At 43.8% G+C, this 11,577-nt stretch overlaps 1 long non-coding RNA gene across 2 annotated transcripts in view; it reads left to right on the top strand.

The window, feature by feature from the left end:
• The window catches only part of LOC146399626 (uncharacterized), a 34,896-nt gene extending 23,943 nt beyond the window's left edge, over positions 1 to 10,953 (top strand). The window contains exons 2-4 of one of the 2 annotated variants that reach the window (XR_014818195.1): positions 5,096 to 7,929; positions 8,841 to 9,265; positions 10,581 to 10,953. This is a non-coding gene — a long non-coding RNA (uncharacterized LOC146399626). Of the gene's footprint in view, positions 1 to 5,095; positions 7,930 to 8,840; positions 9,289 to 10,580 lie in introns of those variants that run through there. The other variant, XR_014818194.1, reaches the window with a different exon arrangement.
• The last annotated feature ends 624 nt before the right edge of the window (positions 10,954 to 11,577 follow it).

The raw sequence follows: 11,577 nt of genomic DNA, 5'->3' as shown, positions 1-11,577 counted from the left end.
AAATTTTAAATACATTTCTACATCTATGTTGATCCTGAGTAAAAGTAGAGAATGTGAAGTTAGGTTGGGCCGTTGTTACACAGTCACATGGAAACAAGAAGTAGAAAAAGACCTGCCCAGTATAAAGAGTGTAAGATGGGGCTGGCTTATATCTTTGTTATCATTTCAAATAGAAGAATATTCTATAAACTGTGAAGCTTTAAGAGATCATGAAACCAATCATTTATGATCATGCGTCTGTACTTTACCCATTACTTTTTTAAAAGAAAGTGGGAGTTTTGAATAGTGATGTAAAATTGATTTTATTTTTGGTGTCTTTAAATTGCATTGAAGTGGAGTTGATTTACAATGTTGTGTTGATTTCTGCTGTATAGCAAAGGGACTCAGTTATTCATATATCATATTCTTTTCTCTTACGGTGTTGAATATAGTTCCCTGTGCTCTACAGTAGGACCTCGTTGTTTATTCATCCTGCAAGTACTAGTTTGCCTTTACTAATCTCAAACTCCAGTCTTTCCCTTCCCGCCCCTCCCCCCTTGGCAGCCACAGGTCTGTTCTCTATGTCTGTGAGTCTGCTTTTGTTTTGTAGATGTGCAGATTTATGCCATATTTTAGAGTCCACATATAAGTGATATCATATGATATTTCTTTCTCTGATTTATTTTGCTTAGTATGATAGTCTTTAGGTCCATCCATCTTGCTGCAATAGCACTATTTAAATTATTTTATTCTTTTTAATGGGTGAGTTATATATATATATATATACATATATATATATATATATATATATAAATAAGTACACATCTTATTTATCCACTCCTCTGTTGATGGACATTAGGTTATTTCCATGTCTTGGCTTTTGTGAATAGTGCTGCTAAGAACATAGGGGCGCCTGTGTCCTTTCCAATTATGTTTTGTCTGAGATGATCATGTGATTTTTGTCTTTTCTTTTGTTTCTGTGATATATCACATTGACTTAGTTGTGTATGTTGACTCATCTGTGTAACCCTGGGAAAAATCCAATTCAGACATACTGTATGTTCTCTGTTAGGTGTTGTCAGATTCGATTTGCTAATATTTTGTTGAGAATTTTTACATCTATATTCATCAAAGATGTTAGCCTGTCATTTTCTCTTTTCTGATAGAGTCATTGTTTGGTTTCAGTATCTGGGTAATGGTGGCTTCATAGAATGTCTTCAGAAGTGTTCCTTCCTCTTCAGTCTTTTGAAATAATTTAAAAAGGATCAGTACAAATTCTTCCTTGTATGTTTGCTAGACTTCCCCAGTGAAGCCATCTGGTTCTGGACCTCTGTTTATAGGAAGTCTTTATTTTTATTACAGATTACATTTCATTTCTAGTGAGTCTTGCTCAAGTTATCAATTTCTTCTTGATTCAGTTTTGGTGGGTTGTGTATTTCTAGAAAGTTGTCCATTCATTCTACATTGTCAAATTTGTTGGCATATAATTACTCATAATATTCTTTTTTTTTGTATTTTTACAGCATTAGTTGTGATTTCTCTTCTTTCATTTCTTATTTTATTTATTTGGATCTTCTCTCTTTCTCTTGTGGTGAGTCTGGCTATAAGTTTTTCAGTTTTCATTACCCTTTCAAAGAACCAGCTTTTTGTTTTACTGATTTTTTTTCATATTGTTTTTTAAATCTACTTATTTTCTCTCTGATTTTTATTATCTCCTTCCTTCTGCTGACTGTAGGTTTTGTTTGTCCTTTTTAAAATTATTTTGGGTGGTGGATTAGATTGTTTAATTGATATTTTTCTTGTTTCTTAAAGGCTTGGAATTTGTGTTGTGACTCAACAAGTTAAGAACCCACCGTAGCATCTGTGAGGTTATGGGATCAATCCCTGGCCTGGTTCAGTGGGTTAAGGATCTGGTGTGCCACAAGCTGTGGCATAGGTTGCATGTGTGGCTCAGATCCAGTGTTGCTGTTGCTATCGCATTGGCCTGCAGCTACAGCTCCAATTTGACCCATAGTCTGGAAACTTCCGTATGCCACAGGTGTAGCCATTAAAAGTAAAAAAAGAGAGAGAGGAGAAGAAGAAGGAGAAAGAGAAGGAGAAGGCTTGTATCACTATAAATTTCTCCCTAAGAACTGCATTTGTTGCCTCCCATAGATTTTTGTCTGGTTGTGTTTTCATTGTCATTTGGCTCAAGGTATTTTTAAATTTCTTCTTTGATTTTATTGTGACCCATTTGGTTTTTTACTAGCATGTTATTTAGTCTCCATGTAAATTTTCTCGTTCTCCACCATGTCCACTGTGGTTGATTTCTAGCTGCATGTCATTGTGGTCAGAAAAATGCTTGAAATAATTTCTGTACTCTTAAACTTGTTGAGGCTTGTTTTGTGCCCCAGTATATAGTCAATCCTAGGGAATGTTCCATGTACACTTGAAAAGAATGTGCATTCTGCTTTGTTGGATGTAATGTCTTGAAGATATCAATTAAGTCTAACTATTCTACTCATTTAGGATCTCTTTTGCCATATTGATTTCCTGTCTGAAAGATCTTTCCATTGATGTGAGTGTAGTGTTAAATCTCTTACTATTATTGTATTCCTGTCAATTTCTCCAAATCTGTTAGTATTTTTTTTTTAATGTATTTAGGTCTTCCTATATTGGGTACATGTAACTTGACGGGTGTAATATCCTCTCCTTGAATTGATCTTTTTATCATTATATGGTGTCCTTCTTTATCTCTCTTTATGGCCTTTGTTTTAAAGTCCATTTTGTCTGATATGAGTATTGTGACCCCCTGCTTTCTTGTCATTTCCATTTGCATGAAATATATTTCTCTGTTTCCTCACTTTGCCCTACAGTGTGTTCTTTGCCCTACAGTGCTTCTTTATTTTACTTATATTTTTCTTGCTCTGTGACTTTAGGAGAAACAAGTATCTATGTGTGTTCTTTGCCCTACAGTGCTTCTTTATTTTACTTATATTTTTCTTGCTCTGTGACTTTAGGAGAAACAATTATTACTGTGGTCTTAGAGGGCTATTTTTATATGGGAACATCCCTGTGTAGCCCGCTCGGGTTTAATATTTTTTGCTGTGAGTGTTTTCAGTATGGATGCCTGCCATCTCTTTCCTCAGTGTATGGTGGCCGTTATCCCCTTGATAGGAGGTGTGACTGATGTTGTGGTGACCAGAGCCTGCTCAGGATATTGAGCAGGGCCTCCTCTTTGCTGTCAGGGACTGGGTCTGCTCCCTAGTTGTTGGAGTGGAAGCTCCCAGCTTCATTTTTGAGGGGCATTTCTGAGCTACAGTACAAGGTAGGGGGGATTGGAGTGCTCCCAGGGGGAAAGAAGCCTCTGAATAGTCCTGCACTGGAGCCGCTCGCCTGGGATTGTGTCTCTTGTGTTAGCCATCACCTCTCATGTGGGCTCACAGTGTAAACGGTCCTCGGCCCCATGTCAACCATGTTCAAGTGCTGGCAATCAGCCCTGGTGTCCCTTGGGTGTTGCTTTCACAAAGCCACCAGCACAGACCCACTGAGGTCATGTCCCAGGACTGCAGTTGTCGTCACTGGACCCACTGGGGGACTTTTGCAGGCAGCTCAGACCCTGGGCCAGCCCAGCCCCGTGTTTACACAACCACAAACCCACAACCGCTAAGGCCAGAGCTATCCTAGCCTCAGGAGTACCCACTGTCCACTCAGATGTCCCACAAAGGCTGAGTTTACAAAGCCAGTGGTGGAGGTGTAAATCCAGGCTCACGCAACTTCCCAGTCATGCGGCCCCTGGGGCTCAGCTGTGGTTTCAGCTACACCTCTGCTCATGGGCAGCCCACTGGCATCTGCTCCCAGGGCCCACCAGGTGGCAGCTGGGCCTGGAAGCCTCTCCCAGAGCCTGGGGAGGCAGGGACTGGGGTGTGGAGAAAGGGTCTACACAGGTGTCTTGTCCTTTCAGGTGCCGGAAGTCCCCTGCTAGTGTTGAGTGTGTGTTCCGTGAGAATGGCTCCCTCCATAGAGGATTTTGATGTATCTTCCATCCTTCTACTCTGCCATCTTGATTTTCTCCTCCTGGAAATTTTAATACAAGAAAAAACATTGTCCAAGATGTTTCTCCTGCTCTCCTAATGCTCAGTGTCCCTGTGTTTTCCTGTTATAACATCCATGGCTGTCTGCTTCTTTGGGCATCTTTTCAGTATCAACGCATAGACTATTTGTACACTCCACCCAGTTTTAAGGGAGCTGGCCCTGACCTTTTCACTGCTGTGGTCCCTGATCTCAACACTGCCTGGCTGATGTTTGGAGCCCTGTATACATTTTCTGAGTGATTGAACATGACTCTAAATCAGGCTGCTTTCAAGTCTCCACAAAACTGTTCTCTGCTTCACTTTGGCCAGTGAAAACCTGAAAAGCAACAGTGCAGCCAAGGGATTAGAAGTGACGTAAGCAAACTGCAGTCATGATGCCCCCTGAGAAAGTAAAACTTGCCTGTGTCCCTCTTCATGTGTCCAGGTCAGCTCTGTGTGAGGATGGATTGGCTTAAAATCACCTAGGCGTTGAGACCAAAAGATGCATTAAGATCACTGGTCTTGCCTGACTTTCTTTTCAGATTATGTGTTTCCTGATTTGCTGTGAGAACCCACAAGTAACGTACCATCGGCCGCATGCCCAGCTGTAAATTACTCTTACTTCCTTTCCACAGTCTCAGAAAGGTAGAAGCCGAGGTTGTCAAAGGCGGCTGCCTTCCTGATGGAGTCTATTTTCCTCCTTTTATTTGTATTTGCTAAATCTGCGTTATTAAAAACTAGCGTTTTAGATGTTCTGCCATGTCGACTGCCTGTGGATGCCATGTAATGAACTTGGAGCATGTCCGCACCAGCCCCTGCAAATAGGCGTAGCATTCTAAGATTTTATTTGTTTGTTTAATTCCAGCAAAAGTGTAGCAGTTTAATGACTTAGACAGCTTACTATCGTCTCTGCTCTACAAATATTCTGATTACATTTCCTTTCTTCTTGTAACTAACAGACATGTCTGTGCTCAGGAGTGACAGGCCCATTTGTACCAGGGTAATGAGAAGCGAGACATTCCTTGGTTCTTTTTCTTACTCTTAATTTCCTTTTTCTTTTCCAGTTTCATCTTTCCTTCTGCCACTTCGGTAAGAAACATCATCAAGCCATTGAAGTGGTTCTTTTTAAAAATAACAATGTCCTCTTAGATGAAAATATTTCGAAGCAATCAAGGAGTTCGCTATTACTCACCTTTTTGAGGAAGATGAAATACAGGGTCCCTCACTGCTGGCTATCAGTGAGCACGGAAGTAGGATTTTTTCCTTTCCGATGGTACTTTTCACGGCCATCTACCAAAGAGGTCTCAAGGCATCGTCTCACTATTTCAGACTCTCTTGGCGTCCCTCCCTTTTACGTTTTTCATTCAATAAGAGGAGCAGGAGATTTGGGGGACGCTTGTGTTTATTGCTGGGGTGGGACTTTTCTCCATGATGCTGTCAGTTTCAGGAAGCTGGAGCTGTTCCTCCTCCGCTTTGGAAACGAGTCCTAACATCCTGAACGGGCGAGATGGGAAGCTGCCCGCAGGTCAGGTAGACCCAGTGACTGGGGCTGGGGCGGGGGCTTTCAGGAGTCCCATGGTTGGCACAGCAACTCAACCTTTCTGATAACACACAGAGGTAAGGCGTGGCCACCCCTCTGTCCCCACAGAGGTACGTGAAGGTTCTGAGTGCACAGCTGGACCCGCCTCGCCGGGAGGGGGGCATCTGTTCTGGGTCCCGTGGTCACCTTTCTCCACACGTGCCCGGCCAGGTGTGAGTCTGTAAAGGAGGTCAGCCTGCGACAGAGACGGCGGTGTAAAGGCCCCCCTCTCTGCTGTAATGTGGGTGTGCCGGGGTCTTCTGCCCCACGGGATTCTCTTGGACAATCCAAAGAAACACTATATATAATTTTAAAGAAATCCTGTCATCCTCGGAAGGATATTTATGCTAACGAACCCAAGAAAAGGTCTGTTAAAATTGTCCCAACTTTCAAGAATCTCTCTTGCAAATAATTGATTTGGGTATAAAACCTGTACAGCTCAAAATGACATTTTGTTTGGCATTTGTGTATCACTGAAGGGGTGAGGGGTCCCCATTTTCCAGCCTTTCCATATGGGTCGGCAAAAGGCACACTGGAATGTGAGGGGCTGCGGGAGAGGATTCAGCTGACGGAGATGCCTTTAATTGTGTGACTCGTGAGCTGAGAGTGGGTGGCCTCCAGCCCAGGCCATGTCAGGAGACGCTCCAACACGCATTTCCACAGGTTCTTACGATGAGCCTGCGTGAGTCCCAGGCACAGGGCCTGCTTGCTGATTCCACTCCTTCTCGAATAGACGCACCCCAGGGAGCCCTTCTGCATCGTTTCAAAGCTGGAAGGTGCTCCGTCTTAGCAGGTCACCACGATGGCACGGCCTTGCCATGAGTTAAAAACAGGTGTGAATGTGCCATAGGAGGCAGTTGTGGCTCGGTGTTTATGTCTGTGATACAGAAACAGCGTCCTGCACTGCACAGCTGACCCCAGCTTTTCATGTCCCCTGGATCTGCCCCTCTGCCGTGTGGCTCCAGCTCCGTAGCACATGGCCCTGTTGGCCACCAGACCGACCTGGTCAGTAGAAACAGGGGACCCCAAGCAGCCAGTTCCAAACCTTGGCCACATATGCTCCCCTTGGCACATCCTCACGCCTGAACGGCTTGGGCTGGCCCCACATGCTGGAAAGGGGAAGAGGCCTGTGTCCCCAAACTCCGTCCGTCCACCTGAGCCACCCAGCCAAGCCCACGTGAGATCGGCCACGAAACGTGGATGCTTGTTGTTGCACCGCACCGAGATTTTGTGGCTGATCCACAGCAGATGCACACCGAGGCAGGTGACAGTGACTTCCTCAGTCTGGAACTCCGCCTTTGGGTCTCCGCGCCCCCTCCTTCCTCCGCGGAGCACTGCCATCTGCAAGATGCTGGCCTTCTACTCGGCGGCCTTGGGCAGAGGTGGCCGGCGGGAGCTATACTCGCAGAGCAAAGGCACACTTGCCGTGCAGACCTCTGCCTTCTGGGGCTCAGTGGGGCCGCGCGGGCCTGAGCGAGCGAGGGGTTCCTAACAGCTCTGATAACCGCACCCGGTAAACAGATCACGGCGAGGGGACGGGTCTGCCCATCCAGAAACAGCCCTTCACTTGTACTGCTCTTTAGAGACTCGCTGGGCTTGAAAACTGCTCCCCGTTCTGCCTACAGGCATCACGGTGAAATGTCTCTTCTTTAATTAAGTGATCAAGACAGAGGCCTCTTGGAGTCTCTAGAGAAGCTCTGCGAGGTGCCGTAAACGTCATCCTTCCTGCCGCCGGCCCTCCCGCGGTGGTGTTCTGTGAGTACCTTTGCGGTTTCCGTGCTCCGGCAACGATGGCAGAGATTCGTGTCTTTTCTCGAAGGCTGGTGTGAAGGGCTTAGCATGTTGCAGAATCAGGTGGGGTGATTTCCAGGAGGCGCCTGTTCAGATGGACGAGCGGGGCTGTGGCTCCTCGGCACAGCGGCCCCCTCGGCTCTGCTCCCTTCCTGTGGGCCAGCAGATGTCAGCGCTCTGGGAATTCTTCATGGGCTTCCCTTCCTCTCCTCGCGAAACTCCTAGGACTCTAGGCGCGTAAACAAGAGAAGCCTGAGTTGAGAAAACCTGCTGTCCGTGTCCACGTTTCAGTAAAGCGAACGAAGGAAACAGTCTCCCATCCACTGTGAAGGTGGAGCTCCTCTGGGCCGGGCTGGTCTGCGCCATCTGAATCATGAGTGGACATCTCAGTGTCCTAGCGCGTCGTATGTTCCTGGTGCTGTGTCCACAGGTTCGCCTTAATCTCGAAGTCTCTCGTGTGGATGACCTGACACATCTGACTCCCCCATCTCGTCTGACCTGAATGCAACAGACATTAATGATCCACAGGCATGTGTCCCATTTCCCTGCTTTAACTTTGTTTGGGTATTACCGTAAATTAATTATTCTTCCCAAATATTTCATGTTCAAAAATAATTATGGAATAATTCCTAGGTGAATTATTTGGTGAAGCAAAACAAGGGATGACTTCTGGGAACAAAAATTGATGGCCCATTTCTTTTTAAAGACTTTTCATAGAGTATAGTTGATGTACAGCATTGCATCAATTTCTGCTGTACAGCGTAGTGACCCAGTTATGCATATACCTTCTTTTTCTCATACTATCGTCCATCATGGTCTATCCCAAGAGACTGGATGTAGTTCCCTGTGCTGTACAGCAGGACCTCATTGCTTCTCCATTCTAAATGTGATAGTTTGCATCTACTAACCCCAACTCCCCATCCATCCCTCTTCCTCCCCCTCTCCCTTGGCAACCGCAAGTCTGCCCTCTAGATCTGTGAGTCTGTTTCTGTTTCATAGTCAGGTTAATTTGTGCCATGGTTTAGATTCCACATATAAGTGACATCACATGGTATTTGTCTTTCTCTTTCTGACTTACTTTACATAGTATGAGAATCTCTAGTTGCATCTGTGTTGATGCAACTGTCATTATTTTATTCTTTTTTTTTTCCTTTTGCTTTTTAGGGCTGCACCTGTAGCATATGGAAGTTCCCAGGCTAGGGATTGAATAGGAGAAGCTGCTAGCTGACTCCACAGCCACAGCAGTGCAAAATCCTTAACCCACTGAGTAAGGCCAGGGATAGAACCTGCATCCTCATGGATACTAGTGGGTTCATAACCCACTGAGCCACAACGGGAACTCCCTATTTTGTTCTTTTTTATGGCTGGGTATAATGGGTATTCCATTGTATGTATGTACCACGTCTTTTTAACCCATTCATCTGTCGATGGTCATTTAGGTTGTTTCCAAGCTAACATCATTCTCAGTGGTGAAAAACTGAAAGAATTTCTACTAAGATCAGGCACAAGACAAAGATGTCCACTTTCGTCACTGTTATTCGACATAGTTTTGGACGTCCTAGCCACAGCAATCAGAGAAGAAAAAGAAATAAAAGGAATCCACACTGGAAAAGAAGTGAAACTATCACTGTTTGCGGATGACTTACTATACCTAGAATATCCTGAAGACACTACCAGAAAACTGCTAGACCTCATCAAGAGCCCATTTCTTTCAGACTCTACCACTTTTAAAAGCAAATTGAGAACCTGGAAGCTTTTTGCCAGATCAGGAAGATAAAAACCTGCTCTACAGTTTAGAAATAAAACTACTGATTTTGACAAAACTTTTAAAGACAGTCTCTTCTTAAACATAAGAAAATTAACAGTCTCTTCTTAAACATAAGAAACATAAGAAACAACTTGTGTGGGAGACAAATCTGCAGCATTAAGCCTGTCACATCAAGAGCAGCATAGCAGTGCATTTGCAATGATAGTGACATAAGAGACCAAATGATTCAGGCCTCTTTGCAACTGTGAGCCCAGGGTGAGCCCAAAAGCCAAGTAAACTTTCTTACAATTGTTGTTAATTTTCTTTTCATGGTCCAGCCAGCTACACTTTCAGATAATCCTGCAGGCTGCTATTTCTTGCCTGGGAAAGCCTGGATTCTGACTTAATTTTTTTTGAAGGGCAGACAAATTATTCCCCAGATCGACTAATGGTGGCAGAACATATTTGACAAGTAGCCACCTGATGGGATCAGAGGCTCCAAGCATGTTTTCAACTTAAACTTTAAAAACCTCTCTCAGCTGGAACTTTCCCTCCTGCTCAGAGAAGTCTGGCCAACACCACTGGCTGCAGGCAGCCCTCTTGACTCCAGTGAATTGAGCTTTTTAATTACTGAGGTAACCCAGCTTTCCAGCTTAATGACCAAGACAAAGCATTCGTTTTAGAGTCCTCAGTGGTAATCACTGAGCTTCCAGGAAAAGACAAGCACCTCTGAAAAGATAATTCACCAAAACCGTTTATGCTTTCAGCCACATAAAACACCATGCTTTGCCGTAATGGATGGATGGCTCAGATGAAAAAATTTGAGAAAAAATGTGCATCATGTCAAGATAACATCACCCCGGTCATCAAATGGGATTCCGTTTTCTGTTCAAGTCTGTTCAACTTACTACTGAAAAATGTGATGTTTTTTTAATTTTAATTTTTTCTCATTGTCAAGAGAAATGAAATGGCCTTCACTGAGAAAGAGTGACAAAGACAATCTGTCTTACCCATCTTTAGCAGCTATAAAGCATTGCCTTTTTATGGAAGGATGAAGAACTGTTTCTACTAATGAAAATTCCATTTATTTCCATGTAAATCAGTAAGTAGGTATTCAGAATTAACCATGACATTCATTTAACTGAGTTCCAAATAAAGAAGTATAAAAGAAATAAGATATAATTGCAAGTATAAGCAACAATGATTAAAGATATACTAGAGGTTTATAGTATCTTAAACAAATACGAGTTTTCAAAGAATATACACTTTGAAAGCCACAGCCTTGAAAACAATTGTAAGAAAGTTTACTTGGCTTTTGGGCTCACCCTGGGCTCACAGTTGCAAAGAGGCCTGAATCATTTGGTCTCTTATGTCACTATCATTGCAAATGCACTGCTATGCTGCTCTTGATGTGACAGGCTTAATGCTGCAGATTTGTCTCCCACACAAAACACACACCCTCCTGAGTTTAATGAAACAGGAATTCCTGACGGCAGTGAGAACTGTTTCGTTGAGTTTTCTCCCTGATTTTTATTTGGTCTCTTGCCTGAGTGTATTAGGTCCACATGGCCTGAAGATCCAGAGTGTGTGACCTTAAGTTGACCTGGAGCTTGTCTTTATGACTAGCAGCCTGCCTCACCCAAAGTGAAAGTAATGTAAGAAAAGTCGTACAACTGCCTTTGCAAAAACTGAGTAGCAGAATTGGTGCTCTGCCCCTGGACCCCAGCTTTCAGGTCTTGGCATGACCATGATTCAAAGTTTTAACTCATCCATCTTAACTGCTAGAATGAGCAGGAAAAAAAAAATTTAATACATAGTAGATTCCAGCAGCCCAGTTAGTGTGCTTCACCTATTTGATATATGTGGACACTGCATTCAAATGTACAATGCATGTTCTTTCCATGGCATGTGAAACATTTACCAAAATAGATCACATGCTAGGCCATAAAATAAGCTTGAGTGTATTTCCAGGAGTTGAAACTTTGTGGGGTATGTTCATTGACCATAGCATGGCTCATCCAGAAATCACTAATGCAGGATAAACAAAAAGCGCCTAAACAACTGGATTTCAAACAAGATACTGTTCAATAGTTTATTGATTAGATAGACCTTCAATGATACTTTGAAAATATTTTGAATGGAATGATAGTGAAAGATGATGTCTGAGTCAGAATGATCCAGAGGGAGAAGCTGGGCTCAGAGAGAATGAGCAAGGGCCTGCGCATCGTCCCAGGAAGTTCTGGAGCTGGGACAGCACCTGGGGTGGAGAAGGGCAGGGCTTCCTCGTGCTCTCACCCCAGACCTCCAAGAAGGGCTGTGACTCTGGGTTTCTGGCTCCCCTCATGGAAAGAGTCCTTCTTTGGGAATCAAGGCTTGAGTGTGCAGCTTGCTGTGCTATTTTCTGGAAAGCACGTAAGTCTCCACTGCAG

Source organism: Sus scrofa, chromosome 10 (assembly GCF_054392235.1).
Source record: "Sus scrofa isolate SSC_HxYL_T2T_F1_AM1 chromosome 10, Sscrofa_HxYL_maternal_Yorkshire_Landrace_v2.0, whole genome shotgun sequence".
In the NCBI taxonomy this organism is placed as follows: domain Eukaryota; kingdom Metazoa; phylum Chordata; class Mammalia; order Artiodactyla; family Suidae; genus Sus; species Sus scrofa.
This window is presented reverse-complemented; position numbering and strand designations above follow the sequence as displayed.